Source organism: Mauremys mutica, chromosome 5 (assembly GCF_020497125.1).
Source record: "Mauremys mutica isolate MM-2020 ecotype Southern chromosome 5, ASM2049712v1, whole genome shotgun sequence".
NCBI lineage: Eukaryota > Metazoa > Chordata > Testudines > Geoemydidae > Mauremys > Mauremys mutica.
In genome coordinates, this window is record NC_059076.1 from 136,028,745 (window position 1) to 136,050,039 (window position 21,295).

At 49.8% G+C, this 21,295-nt stretch overlaps 1 long non-coding RNA gene across 2 annotated transcripts in view; it reads right to left on the bottom strand.

Moving 5' to 3' along the window:
- Positions 1 to 538: 538 nt before the first annotated feature.
- The window catches only part of LOC123371892, a 35,581-nt gene continuing 14,824 nt past the window's right edge, over positions 539 to 21,295 (bottom strand). Inside the window, exons 2-3 of one of the 2 annotated variants that reach the window (XR_006579997.1) lie at positions 20,730 to 20,877; positions 539 to 625 (exon numbers count right to left, since the gene is read on the bottom strand). This is a non-coding gene — a long non-coding RNA (uncharacterized LOC123371892). Of the gene's footprint in view, positions 626 to 20,232; positions 20,358 to 20,729; positions 20,878 to 21,295 lie in introns of those variants that run through there. The other variant, XR_006579996.1, reaches the window with a different exon arrangement.

Sequence of the window (21,295 nt, forward strand, 5' to 3'; positions counted from 1 at the left end):
CTGAAGATCCCAGGTTCTGTCCTCATTTCTGACCACGGTAGCCGCACATATGGGATCATGGTTTAGGACAGCTGGGTGTTGCACTGTCTAGAATGGGCCATGCTCAGAGATAGGAGATCGGGCTAGACTGACAGTTAATCAGTGCTGATGCCGCAATTCTTAAATTACCAGAAAACAACCGGCCAAGCAAATTACTTTCTCTGTGTGCATTTCCCTGGCTTTCAGCATACTGTTATTCATATTGTGGCAAGGCCCGCAATGTGCTAGGTGCTGCACAGACATCGCAAGGAAGACAGTCCCTGCCCCAAAGACTCTGAAAGGCAAAGAACCGATGATGCAGAACAGGGAGCAGGCAGGACAGAGAGCTTGTAAGACCATCTCCGTGGGGCTGATTTGACATAGCCCCATAGAAGTCTGTGCTCCTGCTCCCTCCACTGCCTGCAGCCCCCTGCTCACAGCAATAACTGCTGCAGCCTCTAGGAGCTGGAGCAGCTCCCCTGCACAAGGAGAGCTTCTGTGGCAGCAGGAGGTTCTGCATCCCATGGTTCATCAGCCACACAGCCCCTGTAGCCAGTCCCCGCCCTGCACTGCTTTCTTGGATGCACTGTGGCAGAAATGGGTTTTCCTGAGGGATTAAAAGGAGGAGAGGTCAGTGGTCTCGCAGACCAGCTTGAGCAAGGCTGAAGAAAGTACAGAGAGAGAAGGGGGGCCCAGGAGAATCAGATTCAAGAAGCCTGGTGCTTGGCATCACTGTTCTGACACCAGCTTGGAGGGATTTGCTCCCCTGTGAAAAATTCCCTTTAACATGACAATTGGGCAGCCTGGCGAGTCCTCTCCTTGGCACACGAGGGGAAGAGCTCGGGTCCTCTGCAGGAGTCATGGCTATTTTTGCTGCAAGAGAACTGCTCTGGTAATGACATAAGCATTTATATAATTCGGGGGTACACGCTTTCATTCGTGCAAGACACAATATATCAAACACACGGGGTTGTGGGGTTTGTTTGTCTGCTTGCTTAACCTGTGTCAAATAAAGATTTCAGTTTTAGGTCAGCCGCTCCAGTCTGTCACTCCCAATCTGCAGGATATGCTCTGCTTCATTACCTTACTGCACTCCAAAGGAGTTCAGACTAAGGGAAATGCAAACCCAGGAGGATACAAGAAAGCACTCTCTCCTACAGGCCGTAACACAGGAGCATTTCAGATCTTACCACAGTTAAAAACACACACAGAAAGACAGCAAAATAAGGAGCTATGAAGTGACGGGTGATCTTTGTAACAACAATGTATCCATGGCCCGGCCGCCTCCCAAGCACTGTTTCATGTCCTGAGGCTGCTCTGCAGCAGTCCTGCCTCAGTTTCCCCACTTTTCAGGGCTCTCTCAAATCAGTCTCCCAAAACAAACTCTTCTCTGCTTCAGCCTCCTAGGGGCTGGATTTATTAACATAACAAAAATCAAACCCCCCCCCCCATTTCTCACCTCTTCAGAAAGTCCGTACACCCAGTCTTTCCTTCTGGGGTCTCCCAGGCCTTCCCGGCTTGAAGTCTTTTCTCTGAAGACTCAGGTTCTCTTGCTGAACTCCTAGCAGTCTCCGTCGTCATTCTAAATTCCTACCTGGTTCCTCATGGTTCCCTGCTGAAGCCTACTCACTCCCAGCCCCCATTCCCTGCCTTGCTACATCTCTGCTCAAGTCTCTCATTCCAGCTTCCCTCCACTTGTTTTTCCCTGCTGCTCTTTATAGGATAATCAGCTTCTCCATACCCAGCTGGTACCCCTACCTCTGCAAGGGTAGCCAAGCCCTTAGCCTGGTTTCAAATTGGTTGCAGGAGTTTAGCCTGCACATGACACTGACACAACCAACTTTATACTGATACCAGAGTCCATATCAAAGTTGTACCAGTTTAACTAAAGGGGTATAAAATCACAGCATTAGTTATATCGGTAGAGGTGTGGGTCCAGACCAGACCTAAGACACTTTGACAGCAAGACACAGCCTGATGTTTACACAAAAGTTGTGCTTCTTTAACTGTACTGATAGAATTAAAGCGGAACAACCCTCTAGTGTGGACACCATTATCCTGGAATAAAAGTTCTTATGCAAGCATAGTTATTCCCATATGGGAAGGGGAATAGGCTATATTGGTATTAGGCACCTTTCTATCAGTATAACCGAGTCCACACTAGAGGTTGTACCAGTATAACTAGATCAGAAAAAAAAAATCACCCCCTCGCCAACACAGTTATGCCAGTACAAAATCTGTGTGTATGCTGGGCCGCAGGTATGAATCTCTACAACCGCTACCGAGGCACAGATATGGGGCTGCAGTAGTGGTATAGTGTAGACCAGAGGTCCCCAAACGGTGGAGCGTCCCCTTCTAGTGCGTCACAGAGGAATGTTTGGGGGGGGCGGGGTCAGACCCCGCGGTCCCGGCCAGCCCCCTCAGGGGGTGGGGAGAGAGCACCACCAAGCCTCACTCCGCTCCCAGCTCTGCTTAGGCCTCACCCCCAGCTGCCGCCCTGACTCCCAGCCTTGGCTCCCTACCGCAGCCCGGTTGCAGCTCCGCCTCCGGTCCCAGCCCCAACCCGGGCCCAGCTCCCGGCCTCAGCCCCGCCCCCAGCTGTGGCCCCCTTACCCCGTCTGTACCCCCCCCAAAGAGCCATGGGCCTGCTCCTCGCCCCGGGGGGTTGGGGGTGGCCACAAACAGTGGTAACAGGAGGGCACATCCCTGCAAAGTTTGGGGACCAGTGGTGTAGGTGCTTCCTACAACCGCCGGAAGGGGTTTTCCTGTTGATGTAGGTAATCCACCTCCCCAGGCGGTGATACACCCGTCGGCAGAAGAATTCTTCCATCAACCTAGCCATGTCTATGCTGGGGGTTAGGTCACCCTCACTATGGCACGCAGGGCATGGCATTTTTCACAGCCCTGAGCGACATCGCTAGGTTGATCCAATTTTTACGGGGCTATTCCCAGCTCGCGGACACACACTTGCGCTAGGTCAGTGAGCGGGAGTATACACTGCAGCGTAGCCACGGTGGCATGGCCAGAGGCAGCAGTGCCGTGCCGAGCCCATACCCATGGGGTTCGGGAGGGTTTGTGCTCAGTAGAACTAAGCCGTGCCACCGCCGCCCTACCTGTTCTACTGCGGCTATACAGGCCAATTCCCATGAGCTAGGGTGAGGATGTCTACGCGCGGTGGGAATCACACCCTTAGCTCGTAGTGGAGATGTAGCCAAAGTCTTCACCCTCACTGCCAAAAGAGAGGTGTTCTTACACTGTGTTAGCTACCTGGATAGGAAATCACAGGGGAGATAAGGCACTGCAGTTTTTACCTCCCCGTCGCCAGCCAAGGTCAACCCTAGGTGTGTGTGCGGGGAGGTGGTGGGGGGAGGTTGACCTTGACTAGCCACTTTGAGATAGAAATGTCCTGGGCCTGGTCTATCAAGCTAGAAAACTGAATGTAAAAACACCCCCTCTTTTTTTTTTTTTTGCAGTGAAGACACAGCCCTCTCCTCAGAACACCAACAAGCATAGCAATCGATTGTTTAATTATCTCCTCTATCACTCAGGCTGACGGTGCACAGCAATCTGAAAAAAAAAAATCATTGCTGACTTTTTTTTGAAACCTCCCCGCCCGCAACCCTCTCGTTTAATTAACTTCTTGGAGTATTCAGGCCTCCAGTGGCCAAGACAAAGGATGATTTTTAATTATCTAGTAAATTTTTTGAGACCTAGAATGTCTTCCCTGCGTCATGCCAAGCACCATAAAGATACCGGACTTTTAAATTAGCGTCTAAAATCACTTTAACACATGGGGAGGGGGGGACCTTCTTTAACCTTTCTATTGTCATTCTTGAACTGATTTCACACACCTGGTCCCCGTACGCTGCCATCCTTTTCTTCCTTTAATTAACTCCTGCAGCAGTTTGACCAGTTGTCTTTCATGCTATTGTTTTTATTATCCCTCTAATGGTTTTCTCTACACCAAGATTGTACCCTCTTTGGGGAAGGTGCTGTCTTTGCTATGTATTGACACAGTCTGTACTGCAAAGCAAATAATATAATAATTCTCTTCCGACTGCTACTTATCGTTGCTCAAGATGCACAGATGGAATGGTGCCTCTGTGCATGGGGTTCCCCCTGCCCTGATCTATGGATTCACAAATCTTGTTAGACAGCAGTTATTATAGACACAAATAAAACAGACTTCCACACAGATTGGGTTCCAGCTTTGTCTCCCTTGTTTACCAGGAACCACACCCAGTTTGGAACTGTATGCAACACAGAGAGACATCTAGTGGCTGAATAATGTAATGCAAGTAAACACATCATTGCACAACCCCTACAGTATCAGAGGGGTAGCTGTGTTAATCTGGATCTGTAAAAGCAGCAAAGAGTCCTGTGGCACCTTATAGACTAACAGACGTATTGGAGCATGAGCTTTCGTGGGTGCATCTGACGAAGTGGGTATTCACCCACGAAAGCTCAGCTCATGCTCCAATACATCGAAGTGGGTATTCATCCACGAACGCTCATGCTCCAATACGTCTGTTAGTCTATAAGGTGCCACAGGACTCTTTGCTGCTTTTACAACCCCTACAGTGTGACAGTAGTATAGGACCATGATAGTGCCCCATTCTCCACCACACTTCTGGAGGCCTTTCTGCACAATCTGGCAGAACCCTATGCTGAAGGAGGGAGGCTAGGCATGGGGGAGGGATGCATATCACCAACCCCCATCCCCACTGAGATTATTCAGAAAAGACCAGTGGGTTTGGGGCTGTGATCTTTTTCGTGCATCGTCTCCCCCAGAGGAATCTTTGGTAGCACCGTTCCAACGGTGCTGCACTTCCAGAGACTGGTGAGACACCCCCTCCCACCTCTAGGCCCTAAGTGGGGGGGCAGGGGTGATCCTAGGTACAAGGGCTGCCTTCATGTCTGGGCCTCCCATGCTGAGCTGTGGATCAGGAGAAGGGAGGTACAAGGGACTCCATACCGTTAAGCGGCAGAGAGAGCGGTACTGGTAACAGGAAGGCAAGAGGAGATGAGAGAAGACGAATAGGCTCCTTGAGGCAGCATTCTGAATGGGTAGGAGTGGGGCAAGACCCGAGTGAAGGACGTTGCAGTAATCGAGATGTGAGCTGACGGCAGCTTGGACAAGAATTCTAGTTACACGGATAGACGGGAATGGATGTTATTTGGAAAGAACTGGCAAGATTTCTACCTAGCCTGGATGTGAAGCCCCTCAGAGAAGTAGGAGTCAAAGATGCTGCCCGGGTTACAGGGCTGAGTGACACAGTGGATGGTGGTACTGTGCACAGTAGTCAATAAAGGAGGTAGCAGAGAGGGCTTTCAGGGAGAAGATTAAGAGCTCTGTTTTAGCCATGTTGTGCTCACGCTGATGGCTAGACTATCCATGAAATAGGGTGGCCATGCATGCATTCCCTGCATACCGGTACTTCCAGTGCTGGTGTGAACCCACCACTGCCACGGACGTACGGTGCATGAGAGGTCAAGCCGCATAAGGGGTGTGCAGGTGCCATTTTTGAGAGGGCACTGCCCCTCCCCCATGGGCGTGACTTCAGACACACAATGGGTGCGAGGTCACTTAGAATGGGGCAGGTCACTTTTCAAAATGGCATCCTCCGTCCAATACCAGACAAAACCACTTTCAGTTTTGTTGATACTGGATAGGGGACAAACCCTAGAAAAGTAGGAGCATCCAGTTTAATACCGGAGGAGAGGTCTGCCTGTCATGAGGAGATGTCAGCTTAACTTCAATACCCAGAAGGATAATAGAACAAATAATCAATTTGTAAGCACCTAGAAGAAAATAAGGTAATAAGTAACAGTCAACATAGATTTGTCAAGAACAAATCATGTCAAACCAACCTAATATTCTTCCTTGACAGGGTAACAAATCTTGTGGTTGATGGGAAGTGGTAGATGTGGTATATCTTGACTTTAGTAAGGCTTTTGATAGTTTCACATGTCCTTCTCATACACAAATTAGGGAAATATACGCTAGAGGAACCTCCTATAAGGTAGGTACACAACTGGCTGGAAAACCATACTCAGAGAGTAGCTGTCAATCAATCAAGCTGGAAGGGCATATCCAGTGGTGTCCCATCATCATTTCACATCTCAATGCCCCAGAAAGGGATCTGTCATGGGTTCAGTTCTATTCAATAGCTCCATCTATGATTTAGATAATGGCATGGAGAATACACTTATAAAGTTTGTGAACGATACCAAGCTGGGAGGGGTTGCAAGCACTTTGTAGGTCAAGATTAGAATTCAAAATGATCTTGACAAACTGGCAAAATGGTCAGAAATAAATAGGATAAAATTCACTCAGGACAAATGCAAAATACAACACTTAGGAAGGAACAATCAACGACAAATACAAAATGGGAACTGAATGCTTAGGAAGGAGTATGGAGGAAAGGGATCTGGGGGTCCTAGTGAATCACAAACTAAATATGAGCCAGCAGTGTAACACTGTTGCAAAAAAACATAATTCAAACATCATTCTGGGATGTATTAGCAGGAGTGTTGTAAGCAAGACACAAGAAGTAATTTTTTCTGCTGTACTCAGCACTGATAAAACCTCAGCTGGAGTGTTTTGTTCAGTTCGGGGCACTACATTTCTGGAAAAATGTGGACAAATCGGAGAAAGTGCAGAGAAGAGCAACAAAAATGATTAAAGGTCTAGAAAACATGACCTGTGAGGAAAGATTGAAAAATATTAGGTTAGTTTACTGCAAAGAAGAGACATCTGAGGGGGGACACAGTAATAGTCTTCAAGTGCGTAAAAGATTGTTATAAAAGGGAGGGTGATAAATTGGTCTCCTTAACCACTGAGTACAGGACAGGAAGCAGTGGGCTTAAAGTGCAACAAGGGAGGTTTAGGCTGGACATTGGGAAAAACTTCCTAACCATAAGGGTTGTTAAGCACTGGAATAAATTACTTAGGGAGGTTGTGGAATCTCCGTCACTGGAGATTGTAAAGAGCAGGTTAGACAAACACCTGTCAGGGATGATCTAGATAATACTTAGCCCTGTCTCAGTGCAGGGAACTAGACTAGATGACCTATCAAGGTCCCGTCCAGTCCTACTTTTCTATGATCCTATGTCAGAGAGCCAGGCAGAGGTTTTAGTCTGGACAGGAGACAAGTCTGGAGTAGAGAGGTAGAGCTGGGAGTCGCCACTGCCCTACCAGGAGAAAGGAAGTGTTCTTCGTGTTCTGAAAAGCAAGCTGAGCTCTCCCCTGACGGCATTCCAGCCCCCACACTCAAGTGTGAAAAGCCAGAACCTCTTGCCTGTATTTTTAGTCTTTGCCCACGGCAGTTTTGCCACCTAGGAGCAAACATGCCTGGTTTGCTGCCGCCCACCAGACAGATGATGAACCTTCCGCTGCAAGCGAGTGGCTGTAATCTGCCTTTCCAGCCAAGCGTTTCCACAGTAAGGGAACAACCACCGGGCAAGCCCATTTCATGGCAAGATGCATCTTCTCCCCTATGGTTAGCTTGATTTCCTACTCATTAACTCCAGGACAGCTGATCCTTCATCCTCAGGCCTCCCTGGCCGGCATGTGAGTTTAGGCTCCTAATGCAGCGTCTGTTATTCAGAAAAGCCCTTCAGTATCTGAATTAAACCCTGAACAGCCATGTCGCCCACACGCTGGTTGATAAAATGGGCAAATGAAATGAATTTGTCCTCCTTTCTCCTTGACTAAAAAGAAACGGGAAGTGTCATTCCTTATTCTTACAAAGGGATAGAAATTAGAAATGCAGACAATCTGTGAGTTCATCTAGGCCAGGGATCTCAAAATCAAATCACGAGGGCCACACGAGTACATTGTACCAGTACATTGGCCCGAGGGATGCATCCCTGAAACCTTTTCATACAACGATACAAAAGTATAGTCAAAAATGAAAAAAAAATGAAGAGTAATATAGTATGCTATTAAAAGTCAATTATTAACTTTTTGAAAAATGTAATGCGAAGAGGGGTTTTAATAAAATATAAATACTCAGTAATGCACCTCACTCAAAGACAAAACGCGCATTTACTTTTAGAATTACTTCGGTTAAAGTCACCACCTCTGCCCCCGGCCCCGCCCCCACTCCACCCTTTCCATGAGGCCCCGCCCCTTGTCCACCTCTTCCCACCCCTTCCCCACCCCCCATTCCAACCCCTTCCCCAAAGTCCCTGCCCCAACTCCGCCCCCTCCCTGCCTCTATTCCAATCTCTTCCCCAAATCCCCGCCCTGGCCCTGCTTCTTCTCCACCTCCTCCCCTGAGTGCACCGCGTCCCCACTCGTCCTCCCTCTCTCCTGGAAAGTCAGAAGCGCTGGAAGGTAGGTGGAGGAGCAGGGATGCGGAGCGCTGGGGGGGAGAGGGATTGCGGGGAGGGGAGCTTGGCCACCGGTGGAGTCAGCACCTATGGCAGGCCACAGGAAATAACTCAACAGGCCGCATGTGTGTTTGAGACTCCTTATCTAGGCGCTCTTCCAACCAACACAGGATTGTTCCTTACAGAAATATATCCTAGTGGTTTTGCTCAGTCTAGTTTTAAATACCCTAAGGGGCAGGGCTTCCAGCATTTCTTTTGGGAGGCTATTTCGCATGTTTATACCCTGCTGAGCTAGGGATTAATCTGCAGCCACTTTACTAATGTGTACACTAAGTCACAGGGCAGTTAAGTGACTAGCCCAAGGTGTCACACACTTCCCAGTGGCAGAGCAAGGAAGAAAACTCAGGAATATTAATAGATTCATACTTTTAAAGGCCAGAAGGGACCATCATAACCATCTAGTCTGACTTCCTGCTTAACCCAGGCCAGAGAAATTCACCCAGTAATTCCTATTCTGAGTCCAATATTTTGTGGTTGAACTAGAATCTCTCATTTAGAAAGACATCTGATTTTGATTTAAAGGCTTCAAGTGGAGAATACACCATGCCCCTTGATGTGTTGGTTCAATGGCCAATTACCCTCACTGTTAAGAAACCGGCACCATATTTCAGCTTGAATGTCTCGAACGTCAATATCCAGGCACTGGATCTTTTGACTCCTTTGTCTGCTGGATTAAAGAGCAGAGCTAGGAAGAGACACTGTTTCCAGATTCCCAGTCCAATTTCCTAGCCGTGGATTAAGCTGTCTACTCTTCCAGAAACTTTCCTAAGGCCTTGTCTACACTACCAAGTTTTGTCGCCAAAACTGCCATTTGTCGACGGTGACAGACCCAGACCAGTGGGGTACAGGAGTCTGGTCTTATTGGTAGCCAGGAAGTGGGCGGGCAAAGCCCAAGGACCTCCCCCCAGCCTAAGGGAAGGATCCACAGGACCTGGATAAACAGGGGTCTAGTAGAAGGCAAATATACTGGCCCCTGGATGAATAGTTTTCATTTCCTTGAGTGACCAGAGCAGGGGCTGCACTAGAGCAATCAGGACCCTGCTAGAACCAATTAAGACAGGCGAGCTCGTTAAGACACCTGGAGCCAGTTAAGAACTTACTACGATCAATTGTAACCCCTCTGCCAGGCTGAAACGATAGCAGCAAGGGCCGGGTTCAATACCTAGGGGTCCCTTCCCCACAACGTAATGCAAACCAGCTCGAGCCCCCACCCAGTGACCTGGGAAAATCTTACACACACCCCTGGGCGCCTCGAGGAGGCAATACTTCCCCTCTCGCAAGCACAGACTCTTGGTGTAGCAGAAAAGGTTTAATTACATAAGATAAACAACAACAAGCATGACATTTGGAAAATACCTCAACTGGAGTTCATAGGTCAAACCGTGAGCAAAGACCCACCCCAGCAACTTGGGCCGTGTCCTTGTCTCTGGGCCCTTGAGTCCAGCAACCCCCCAAATCACCCACAGTCCCAAAAGTCCCACAATTCAAAAGTCTCTGTCCCGGGTCAGGCAGCCCAGAGTTCAAGAGTCTCTTTGCAGAGGTCCCCCTCCCCAGCCTGGGTAGAAAGGGGCACCTTACGTGGTTCGGGGCCAACTGCCCTGCCTCTTCGTGGGGTTCTGCTTCCACTAGTCGTCCCCGCAAACAGCTCAGCTCCGCTTGCTCTGTGGGCTGCTCCGCTCTGCCAGCTGCTCTGGTCCACCAGCTGTCCTGTGATCCGCTCCAGCCGTCCTCACGAGCTGCTCAGCTCCACTCACCCAGTGGCTGCACAAACTGCTCCCCTCCGCTCTGCCAGTATTGCTTCAGGCTCCCCCACTCATCAGCACAGTGCTCTCAGCTCAGCAAGTCCAGCTCTTCAGTGATTTCAGCTCATAGTAGGGGAGCCCCAGTACCAGTGAGTTCAGCTCAGTAACCACAGTGGAGAGAAGCATAGGTGGAACTGGTGCTTCTGGCTCACACAAGGAGCCTGCACCACCAAGTACAGATACCTGTCCCCAGCCTCTCTCTCCAATGGGTTTTGGAACCCATGTCCCCCGTCTAGCAAGCGCTATCCTGCTGACAATGAAACCCCCCATCACAAGACAATTTTGTAGTTCCCCATTTACCCAATCAGGGTGACAACATTTCATTGCTCCTGCCCCAATAACAACAAAATTGGGGGTCCCACAGCTGTGAAAATAACCATCCCATGCTGCTTTGCGGTATGCTAAGTGGGGTGGGAGTGCCCATGCAAATAACCGAAACTTCTTTCCGCACTCCCCATAATTTACCACCAGATGTCAGGGTGGGGCTCATCCTGACTCTGCTTACAAATTATGGCCGGCAGGCTAATCAGGACACGTGGTTTAAAAAGGGCCTCCCATCCGTTAGTAGAAGGTGTGTAAGGAGCAGGGAGTGAGAAGCTGCTGGAGGACTGAGGAGTACAAACGGGATCAGGCTTCAGGAGGAAGATCCTGCGGTGAGGATAAAGAAGGTGCTGGGGGGAGGCCACGGGGAAGTAGCCCAGGGAGTTGTAGCTGTCGCGCAGCAGCTACAGGAGACATAGACGGGTGCTAGCCACAGGGCCCTGGGCTGGAACCCGGAGTAGAGGGCGGGCCTGGGTTCCCCCCATTCCCTCCAACTCCTGATCAGACACAGGAGGCGTTGACCTGGTCTGTGAGAAACACCAGAGGGGAAGGTCTAATTTGGAAAGGGATCTGGCCTGTCCCTGACCCACTAGCTGGGACAACAGAGACTGAGGAGATTGTTCTCCGTTTTCCCACATGCTGGATGAGGTGAGCTGAGTGAATGGCAGGTTTGAGCCTCTAGCAGAAATGGCCAAACTGAGGGCTGCCGTGAACCAGGGCCACCCAGAGGGGGGGGGGCAAAAGGGGCAATTTGCCCCGGGCTCCTCAGGGGCCCCCAAGAGAAGAGCGGAGGTTCCCGCCTCCGCCCCTCTCCTGGAGCCTCAGCGCATCAAGCGCCGAGACTCCGGCCAAGCCCCTGAGCCCCGCCCCGCTCCAAGCCGCGTGGTGAGGGGGCGGGGCTGGGAGCTCCAACGGCTCCGCTCGGCATGGAGCTCACAGCCCCGCCCCCTCACCACGCGGCTCTGAGCGGGACGGAGCTCAGGCCCTGCCGGCGACGCGCTCGGTAAGAGGCCGAGGCCGGGGCCGGGGGGGAGAAGCCGGGGCCGGGGCCGGGGCCAGGCGGGCGGGCGGGCGGGCGGGGGGAGAAGCGGCAGCCGGGGCCGGGCGGCAGCGGGAGAAGCGGGACCCGGGGCCGGGCGGGGGGGGGAGAAGCGGGACCCGGGGCCGCTGAAGCGCAGCCCGGTCTTCGGCGGTGGGGGGCCCCTTCTGTTCCGGGACCCGCCGCCGAAGTGCCCCGAAGGCCCGCGGCGGGGACCCCCCCCCCGCCACCGAATTACTGCCGAAGACCGGGCGGCGGGTCCCGCTTCGGCGGTAATTCGGCGGCGGGGGGCTCCCGCCGCGGGTCTTTGGGGCACTTTGGCGGCGGGTCCCAGAACAGAAGGGGCCCCCCACCGCCGAAGACCCCGGGCCCCCGGAATCCCTGGGCGGCCCTGCCGTGAACCTCTGAGATGAGCAAATCCGCCAAAAAGTGCAGGACCCATCAAGGCAGAGGAGGAACTTTGTCACAGGACCCAAACAGTGAGTGCATACACACTGCAAAGTGACTTTTGTTGGGGAAAATGCCTGGTTTTGGCAACAAAATACATCCATCCTCACGAGAGATTTACGTCTTTTTCCTCTACATTTTTGTTGACAAAATGCAAGTGTAGACACCACGCTTCATTTCATTGCTTTAATGGCCTCGGGGGTGTCCCACAATGCTGTTCCTGACCGCTCTGGTCAGCAGTTTGAACTCCACTGCCCTGCAGCCAGGTAAATAACCATCTGCCCCTCCCCATTAGAAGCCCCAGGAATGTTTGAAATTCCATTTCCTGCTGACTCGGCATGGAGAGGTCTCATCGCCTCTTCCCAGGTGACCATGGCGGGTTATCGCAGCAAACGCTCTCCCGCTTGGACCACTGCAGTGCTGCTGGCTCTGCTCAGTATATGGGGAGAGGAGGTTGTGCAGTCCCAGCTGCGCTTGAGCTGTAGGAACTGGGATACCTATGACCATAGCAATATTATCCTCAGTGAGGTTCAGCCTGTCATAAAGGCATCGCCAGTGCGCCTTTAATCTGCCAAAGGCACATTCAGCTCTCATCCAGCACCTACTGAGCCTGTTGAACTGCTCCTTACCGCTGTCCAGGTGTCCCATGTGAGGTTTTATGAGCCACGGCTGTAAGGGGTATGCAGGATCCCTCAGGATCACTATGGGCATTTCAACACCCCCCATTGTAATCTTGTGGTTAGGAAAGAAAGTCCTCACTTGCAGCTTTCTGTAGAGGCCGGTGTTCATGAAGATGCATGTGTCACACACCTTCCCAGCCCGTGTTGATATCAGTGAAACACCCATGATGATCCACAAGCACCTGAAACACCATGGAGAAATACCTTTTCTTATTGATGTATTCTGTATTGGTCTGGTGCCAAAATTGGAATGTGTGTGCCATCTATCACCCCTCCACAGTTAGGGAAATCCATTTCTGCAAAGCCATCCACTATTTCAAGCACATTTCCCAGATTCACAGTCCTTCGTAGGAGGATGCAATTTATGGCCCTGCACACTTGCATTAACACAGCCCCAACAGTCGACTTCCCCACTCCAAATTGATTCACGACCAACCAGTAGCTGTCTGGAGTTGCGAGCTTGCACACAGCAATTGCCACATGCTTCTCTACCGAGAGGGCAGCTCTCATTCTGTTGTCCTTGCGCCGCAAGTCTGGGGTGAGCTCTGTGCACAGTTCCAGGAAGGAGGCTTTCCACATCCGAAATTTCTGTTGCCACTGCTTATCGTTCCACACCTGCAAGATGATATGATCCCACCATTGAGTGCTTGTTTCATGAGCCCAAAAGCAAAGGTCTACCCTATGCATTCTCCTATCCATGTCACGCAGAATGTTGGCCACCTGCGAGTCTTCCTCAGTTAGGAACTTGACGATTAACTGCATTGCCATCCGCGATGTTTTCATGACAGTTAACAGAGCACAGAAGAGCAGTGCAGGATTCATCCCTTCTCACAAAGATTCTGGGGTGCACAGCAAAGAAGGGCCATTGAAAAAATGCCATGAAAGAAAGCCAGAAGCCCATGGAGGGCTGGGACAGAAAGCAATGCATCATGGGACATTTAGCACTGTCCCAAGATGAGCCGCGATCTGCTCCGTCATCCCACAAAACCTAATGACAGAAGGACTGTGGTATAGGTACCCACAGTGCATTGCTCACACTGTCGATGATGGTGCCCCCACTGTGCATGCAATCTGCCGGCAGAGGGAGCAAGTGTGAACACGAAATTGCAATTTTTATTATGTCACTTTTGCCAACACAAATTGGTAGTGTAGACATGGCCTTAGTCACACTCTCCTTCTCTCCGGTCTCATACACACACACAACTGCTTCATCACAGAAATGTAGGGCTGGAAGGAACCTCGAGAGGTCATCCAGTCCAGCCTCTTGTGCTGAGGCAGGACCAAGTAAACCTAGACCATCTTTGACCGGTGTTCGTCCAACCTGTTCTTAAACACCTCCAATGACGGGGATTCCACAACGTGCCTTGGAAACCTGTTCCAGAGTTTAACTACCCATATAGCTAGAAAGTTTTTCCTAATATCCAAACTAAATCACCCTTGCTGCAGATGAAGCTGATTACTACTTCTCCTACCTTCCATGGACATAGAGAACAATCTATCTCCATCTTAACACACTTGAACACTGTTATCAGGTCCCCCCGCCCTATTCTTCTGGTCTCAAGACTAAATATGCCATTTTTAACCTTTCCTCATAAGTCAGGTTTTCTCAACTTTCGTTTTTTATCGGGTTTTTGCTCCCCTCTGGACTTTCTCTAATCATTTCCCAAATGATCGCTACACTCTCCCCCTACCAGTGTGTTAAAGTGGTTTTCTGAGGTGGTCTTTCCTCCCCAATCATGTAATGTACCACAGGCTCTGGGATCCTGTGAAGTTCTACAACAGAACTGAGACTGGCATGCTTCTTTCTAACCACCCCCCTGACTGTAGCCTTGAGGGAAGACATGGTCACACCGTGCTGGTGTGTGTGTGTGTGTGTGTGTGTCTCTCTCTCTCTCTCTCTCTCTCACACACACACACACACTTTTCTATTTAGACGATTATCGAGCTCAAGAATTTTGCTTCCAAGTTGAGTTTGACTCCTTGATCAATTTGGATCAGCCTTCAACCCTGTCATTAATCTACCCTTGCTTCCAGCCATAGTGTACGGCTCATCAATCATTGTTCCCTTATAATCAAATGCGTCAGTCCCCTCAACTCCCAGCCTGTGAAATAGCCATCTGCTCATTCGACTGCTTCAAATAATCGCTGGTCTTTTTGGAAAACCAGAATGGAGGCACTACATCCTTCTGGGTGGGCAATGACTGTGGCAGGTGTAAGGTAGACAGATTGCTGCAATACAAGAACAGACTGAAAGGACACAAACCCAGAGAAATCAGTCTGCGCCGTGCTCAAGAGAAACAAACAGAATACCAAATATATTCTCCCCACAGGAAGAGCTAGGGATGACCAGGCTATTGCCCTGTTGTTCAGTGGGAGTAGGATTGGGCCCTAAAGTGGATAGAGCACTTGGCTGGGACTCGGGTGACCTGGCTTCCATTCCCAGTTCTGCCACTGGCCTTCTGGGTGGCCTTGGGCAAGTCACTTCCCCTCCCCATGCCTCAGTTTCCCGAGCGGTAAGATGGGGATAACAATACTGACCTTCTTTGTATAGTGCTTTGAGATTGGCTGAACAGTGCTATGTAAGAGGTAGGCATTATCATAACTCACATTGAATAGTACCTTACTACACCCACACCCGCCCCATTGATGTACGTCACAACTCACGGGGAGTGAGGATGGCACGACTGGGGACTAGGGCTGAGACGCACTCCCGTAGGGGGGGCTTACCCAGAGACCTACACACCATCTCAGTTCCTTTACAGCACCTGTCCTGGGAGTAAAAAACTGGTTAAGAGACAGGAGACAAAACGGAGAGAGAAGCGTCTCTACACGGAACGGGGTTAATATCGCGGCGTGCTGGGGCTTGAACTACACATGGTGGTGGGTAGGGCTTCTGGCCTGGCTCCCCAGCCCAGGAAAGACTGGCGCTGGGCTCGCACTCTGTTCAGCCCTTTCCTTCAGGGCACAGCTTATTCTTCAGACACAGTAAAACAGTTCAGTGTAAACTCCACATATAAACTTGGCTGCCCCTACCCCATTGACCTGAGCTCTTCTGCAGGGACCCAGAGACCTGCCCCCTTGCGTGTCTTTGCCCTTGCTCCAAGACCAGCCACAGGAGCAATGTTCCTCCTGCAATTCTCCCTCACCTGAGCCACTTGCTGGCTTTTACAATCCCTGGATCTGTCTTAGCTGGGATGCAGTTGATCAGCCAGGATGCAGCTGATCAGCCACCAATGAGGCTAGGCTCCATTCCCCATAAAGGGCCAGCCACCGTGGTACATGGTGTTCAGTATCTACACTAATGAGGTAGAAGAGGTTTGATTAACAAGGAAGCGACGCGGAATTGCAAGGAAGCCCAAAAGCTCCTTGAGAACACAGAAATGGTTTGCCTTGTGTAAGCCATACCTGCTCGGTTTGGCACTCTGTTCCCCTGTAGTGGTGCCGAGGCCAACCAACGATTGATGAACCTGCTACAGCTTTGGCTACCAGAGCAGGGTCTTTTAGCTCAGGCAGCAGAGGCTTGTGCATTCAGATCCAGAGGGTCCAGGTTTGAGCCCCGCTGCCGACAATCCCCCCAAGGGCATCAGCATTATAGTTGATCGTTAGTTGTCGCTTGTAGTACGGTAGTGCCCGGAGATCCCAAGCAAGATGGGAGACCCATTGGGGCTAAGCATGGCGACAGATTCAGCTGAACATAGGGTAATAGGAACTGAAAGGAACAATTTAGGCTATTTGTACACGCTGATGATTTCTGAATTAGTCCCCACCTCTCTAGGAAAAAGATCTAGTTGTCATCACAGAGAGGTCAGTGAAGACGTCAGCTAATGTGCAGGAGTTTTCAAGGAAATGACTAACCTGCTGAGAAAGCACAGCGTCCCTGGACAAATGGATAGGGTAGCATTACTTTGAGCAATGCGTTCAGTTTGGGTCACTGCACCTCAGAAAGGCCAGCCATAGCAGGCACGGAAAGGGCTCTCCCAGGACGATGATTGTTAGAGGAGCAGGGGATGGGTAGTAGGGTTCTACCAAACAGTAAGATTACCAGCTTTGGCCTGTTAAATTGGACATTGGGAGGAGGAGATCAGATGCAACCCTGATGTAAGTGGCTGATGCCGACGGAATTTGCATTTGCTCAAGCCCTGTTCCAGCAAAGCACTTAAGCACATGCTTAAACTTAAGCACATGGAGTAATCCTATTGACTTCATATGCATTAAGTGCTTGCTGGATTAGAATATTAAGGCAGGGCTGAATTTGGCATCTGATGAGCACAGGACTGGGAGCCAGGATTCCTGGATACTGTTGAGAGCTCTGACACAGACTCACTGTTTGTCCTTTGTCATGTCACTTTCCCTCTCTGTCCCCCAACCTCTGGAATGGGGGTGATGACACTGCACAACTTTAATCACACAGCAGTTCCTGCAAGAGCAGGGGTCTTGGCTCTGGGGTTACAGGGTAATTATGTTCTGCCTGTTTGCACTGATGTTCCAGTTAGGAATTGCATTCTTCTCATGCCCTGTCTTAAGTGTTATGTGGTAACAAGAGAGGCAGATTATTTCAGTAGTGGGTGCAATGATACCCCTTGGATGAAAGGTGCCATGCCAATATCAGTACTATGCCAGCTATCCCAGCATCGTGTGTTTTATCTGTTTGTTCTTACTGTACAAGAGGGATTGAATACATGGAACTACACCAGGATGGACAGCTGAGGCAGAGAGATGGAAAGATGTAAGATGCTTTGAATCTAACAAGCTTATGTGTAAGTCAATCCCATGTTTGGAAGTGAAAGTCAGCAATGATCCATCCAGTGAACTCTGCTTAGACACTGTATTAATAATACCTTCCTAATTAAACTGCAGCCAGTAATGCACACCTCAACTCTGGACAGATCTAAGAATCTAGTAACGGACGTCACGGGTTAATAAATCAAATCCCACTTAAAGGAGCTCAGAAACAAGGAGTCTGGCTCTCTGTGCTTAGCTAGCTAATTAATTTCAGGTGAAATGTGTTCAGAAAGCCAGAGGAGGCTAGGTGGATCATAGCTTCAAATGACTCCTTTCCATTCAGTGGGAAGTTAATTCATAGGAGGAGTGATTGCCTTGCTAAAATCTCCAGGAGAGTTCACGGGATTATTCATCTTAAAATATTCATTGCAAATGCATTTTTCATTTCCAGGCTTTCAAACGGAGACGCGCCGAGGCTGCTGCTAGTGCCAAAGCCCCGCGCCTCGAAGCCAAAACAAAATGTAGCAGCCTTGCCCTTAATGAGAACAGTAACATGTTCGGAGAGAGACGATGCCACAGCAGTTTGCAGCGAGGGCCCCTAAAGCATGACGTGCTATGAATTAACGCCCGCAGCCCTTGGTGGGTTGGCCTCCGGTGAATGGCCAAGAGGTTCTTACGTAACCCCCTTCATCCGTAATGCATGAGGCTCGTCAAAATGCAACGGCAGCCACTGGGGTATTTCTGGTGCTGCGCCTCAAAGTTCTCTAGGGGCCTCTCTGCCTCCATTTCAGCATTTCAAGTCCATTTGGAGGAGACCCAGTGGCTCTCTCTCTGATGCTTGCTGCTGAGTGAGTTCCGGTTCTTAGAGGTCTTTGATCGCAGTTTTTAATGTCTGCGGGCCTCCACTGCAATGCAGCCCCAAGTCCAAGCTTTCCCGGAGTCGTGGCTGAGTGCGCATTTTCTGATCCGACTGCTATAGCATAGGCGAGACACGCAGCATCGCCTGTGCTTAAGAGTGCTCAACATTCCCCATTATTTAACTTCGTTTTCAGTTGCTTTACAATGTTGCCAAACTTAAAACCCATTTAGGCTGGCGTTTCCCACGCTGGCTGGCTGCCTCAGGATGAATTTTCCTGGAGACATTTCAGCTAAAACAGTTCAGCTGTTTCCCAAAAACAAAGTTAGAGGAAAATATAAAAAAAAAAATCTTACCATTTTACTGAGAACCTCTAGCATCTCCATGCTATAGAACAGGGACTTGGAATTTGGCAGGGGGTCGCCCTGGGATTCAGGCTGTGCCTTTACTGTCCCCATGAAAATTTGCAGATGATACTAAACTGCTCAAGATAGTTAAGACCAAAGCAGACTGAAGAACTTCAAAAAGATCTCATAAAACTAAGTGATTGGGCAACAAAATGGCAAATGAAATTCAATGTGGATAAATGTAAAGTAATGCACGTTGGAAAAAATAACCCCAACTATACATACAATATGATGGGGGCTAATTTAGCTACAACGAGTCAGGAAAGATCTTGGAGTTATCGTGGATAGTTCTCTGAAGATGCCTACACAGTGTGCAGCGGCAGTCCAAAAAGCAAACAGGATGCTAGGAACAATTAAAAAAGGAATAGAGAATAAGATGGAGAATATCATATTGCCCTTATATAAATCCATGGTACTCCCACATCTTGAATACTGCGTACAGATATGGTCTCCTCATCTCAAAAAAGATATTCTAGCACTAGAAAAAGTTCAGAAAAGGGCAACTAAAATGATTAGGGGTTTGGAACGGGTCCCATATGAGGAGACATTAAAGAGGCTGGGACTTTTCAGCTTGGAAAAGAGGAGACTAAGGGGGGATATGATAGAGGTATATAAAATCATGAGTGGTGTGGAGAAAGTGAATAAGGAGAATTTATTTACTTGTTGCCATAATATAAGAACTAGGGGCCACCAAATGAAATTAATGGGCAGCAGGTTTAAAACTAATAAAAGGAAGTTCTTCTTCACACAGCGCACAGTCAACCTGTGGAACTCCTTGCCTGAGGAGGTTGTGAAGGGTAGGACTATAACAGAGAACTGAATAAATTCATGGAGGTTAAGTCTATTAATGGCTATTAGCCAGGATGGGTAAGGAATGGTGTCCCTAGCCTCTGTTTGTCAGAGGATGGAGATGGATGGCAGGAGAGAGATTACTTGATCATTATCTGTTAGGTTCACTCCCTGTGGGGCACCTGGCATTGGCCACTGCTGGTAGACAGGATACTGGGCTGGATGGACCTTTGGTCTGACCCAGTATGGCCGTTCTCATGTTCTTATGTTATGTTCACCCAAATTTGGCCACATTATCAGCCTTTGGGGAAAAAACCCCTGAGTTTGCACATGCTCTGTAGAGAATTGCTGGCATTTGGCTGCTAAATTCACGGAAGATGTCAGCTGCACTGAGCATGCTCCAGCATCTCACAGCTCCTAGGTGTGACTAGGCAGCACCTGAGCATGCTCTAGCCCAGGGATACAGGAGATCAGTGGGATTTTCCCTGCAGTTGCTGCTCCCAGCCCGAGGGGACGACTGTGGGACCAGGCACTGGGAGACTGACTGGTGCTCTCAGTGCTCTGCAGTGAGTACATAGGCAGAGGGACAGGGAGGGAGCCAGAGATGGGGGTGGGAGGGAGGGGAAGGTGAAATGGGGACATTGGCAGGAGCACTGGGAGGAGTGTGGGGGAGGAACAGTGGAGGGAAGACATGGACTGGAGCTGAGGCAGGAGCCAGGAGGGATAGCAGTAAAGTGGCAGGGGACAGGGACATTCCTGAAATTCCTGTGGATGGTCCCAGCTCTCAGAGGTGTGTCCCGTGTCCAGAGAGCGGAGCCGATGACGCTATTGGAGTCCCTGGATCTGTGTCACACGATCGAGGCTCCGTTGTGCTGAGCCCTGCACCAAATGCATTATACGAGGGAGTCCTTGGCTCCAAAGAGCTGAGTGCTACTGTCGCCAGGGCTGATTCCAGGCACCAGCCGACCAAGCACGTGCTTGAGGTGGCACCTTGGGGCGTGGCGGTGCTCAAGAATTTTTTTTTTTGGTTCGGCTTTCTATAAGTGAGCTGAATAAGTAAGGCATTTACACATAGCCCCCCCAGATGTGTCTGCTAAACAAACTGGATTCATGCCCCACATATATGCAGTGTGGATTTTTAGAACACTTAGAATCAATTTTTAAAAAGAAAGCTGGTCAAAACCTTAATTCTAGTAGACCCATTGGTCCACCATAGTAAAGAGCTTTGGGGGGAGATCAGAAGTCACCTACCTGTGAGAACTTGCATGAGTTCATTCGGACACAAGGGAAGGGGAGACGATCACATCAGAGATGCACGTGTTCCTCGCTGCAAACGCAAATGGCGAGAACTGGACGTGGGTCGTCGTGGGAACAGTGTTGCTAAGTATCCCCCATCAGCCTGCAAATGGAGCAGAAAAATAATATTAGTGTTCTGAAGCACGCCAATTATGTTTACATGATGAGCAAGTGGATGTCACTGTCAGCTTCTAGGCGGAGCAACTGGCAAGTCAGAAGTGCCGGCTGTAACTGGCATCTCATCCTTGCTGTTGCTCGCATCCTGTATTCAGGGAAACATTCTCTATAGATTCTGTGCCTTGCTTCGCTTTCTGCTCTTGCTATCTGTCTCCTTTATTCTGCCATAAAACCAAGGTCCCGGCCGTTTGTTATCTATAAAGATCCCTAGGCACTTTTCTCAGGAGATGGAGTATTGAAATGCAGTTTCTTGGACAACTCCGTAGAGAGGTATAGCAACTGAGATCCTGGATCAGAGTAGGAGTCTGTGTAGCCCAGCATCCCACCTCCAGTAGAAGCCAGTG